We start from the raw sequence: 2170 nt of genomic DNA, 5'->3' as shown, positions 1-2170 counted from the left end.
TATAACCTCAGTATCGATACTTACTCAATATCGATAGTATCGTTCGAACCCTACCGGTATGCGAACCTCGTCATTGTCTCCCATCATTTTTGTTACATAAGATTTCACTTTGCTCCCACGTGCTACTCGTTATAACTTGTGATTTGACAGCACAAGATGGTTTATATGTATGTTATTTGTTTAACTTACAGTTTGAACCGCAAACCTTGCTCTGCTACCATGTTGAATAATAAAGATGATGGGAAGATCCTTTTATATTTTAGTGAATGATAACTTATTTATTCGTTCTTGAGTTCCTTATATTTAATAAGTTAAGAGTTTGCTGCTTGACTGCACAAAAGCATGTTGAAGACCAAAGTGAGAAAATTAATGTGTATATCAAAATGGTTTCAACACACAGACTTGTCAGATTTATACTTAAAACACTAATAGTTACTCGATACAAAAACATGAGTACTGATGTACACTTAGGTATCTAACAGCCGCACTCAGAATCAACCATTAACTTAGCTCTTAAGGGCACTTAACTAACTATTAATAAATCTGTTAATGAACGATACACCCCAAAGTCAAAAGTTAAGGTATTCTTAGCTAATGACATTCTTAAATATCCATCAAATTTTTCTTTTTTTCCATGGCATCATTTGCTTCAAAATGACAATATTTGAAATATTTGAATTTGAATATTCAATTATATGTATGCAAATAAAATTATTTTTTGTTAATAAAATTGTGTAAAAAAATACATATGTACATTGAAATCACACGAGATGTACCACATTTATCTACAAGGGCAAGGCGTATCGTCATTCTACAAAACCGCATAACTGATATTTGCTGCCAAAAATTGGATTTGCTCACACAAGCTCTTGGCTCAGTCCTTATCCATTCGTTCTGAAATATACTAGCCATAAATGCGATTGCTTTATAAACAAAGAGAACGATTTTGAAATACGAGTGTTTTTACTCTCTACAAAACAATTTATGCAGCCTCACATACGCGGTTTTGCATTTTGTTGATACGCGGTTTTGTACTTTAAACGACGATATGAATGTAGCTATTAAATTGCGGATATAATTTAATACCAAACTAGCGTCAGACAGTAACTTTAAGGAAAGCGTAGGAAAATTTGAAAGCTGTCGCACGTAAAGCTCGGAGTTGAAATGGGAAAATTTTTTAAGGACTGGGGCTGGACCACAAGCTCCTACTCCCTCGCCTCAACTTGGAGCAATTATAATCATGGTTGAAGAGGTAAGTACTATTTGCTAAAGAATCTGGCACAATCACCTTATCAAACCATATCGAAATTTTACTTTATCTTTTTTAATCTATTCCCATCCAGGCTGCACCGGTTATGATTTGCGAGATAGATAAAAGCTGTGATAGCGACGGAACTAATTTAAGGTCAATAACGCAGAATGAGTCCAGCAACACAATGACATCTGCCTTCATCGACACCATTCATATGTCTTTAAGGATCGTTTTTACAGTGGAGAGTTATCTATCATTCATCAGTTGAATTTTGATTCAATATAAAAAACCGGAGTTAACAGCAGAACAAGAGTTAACGCCCACTGTAAAAGCGGCTTAATACTTAAATAGGCTATTTTAATATTTTTTCACCATATCGTTCGCTGAATGATGTGTATTTACAAATAAACTTTTATTTAGAATTTCCAAGCACGGAAGAAAATATGGAAGAAACATCGTTCGAAGTGTGCGAAAATATTGTTAGCAGCAGTTTCCAATGTGAAGACGTTATCGTAGAAATTGATACAGGTAATACATAGAATTCCTTTATATATATATACTTATATATATATATATATATATATATATACTTATATGTACTTATAAGTACAGTGAACGTCAGTGGATTTGCACTACCGTATTTTAAGCTGTGTTTGTTAGATATGGTAGTATTTTGCAATTTACACTGTGCAACAATTTCAGGGTCATTGTCTGTAGGCGGAATGATTTTGACTCAGGATAAGAGACCTATATCTATATAGAAAAACCTCCAAATCTTTTTGATGTGTATACATCTTTGGATTCGGTAGGGGTAAAATTTGCGAAGCTGTAACGCATATCCCAGCACAAAATTTCGAAGGGCTTTTCATGTGTATTTCAGCATAATATTTTTATTTTCATTAGAAGCGCCCTGTGTTT

This window comes from Rhagoletis pomonella, unplaced genomic scaffold (assembly GCF_013731165.1).
Source record: "Rhagoletis pomonella isolate Grant_MI unplaced genomic scaffold, Rhpom_1.0 Rhpom_scaffold_00655, whole genome shotgun sequence".
In the NCBI taxonomy this organism is placed as follows: Eukaryota; Metazoa; Arthropoda; class Insecta; order Diptera; family Tephritidae; genus Rhagoletis; species Rhagoletis pomonella.
This window is presented reverse-complemented; position numbering follows the sequence as displayed.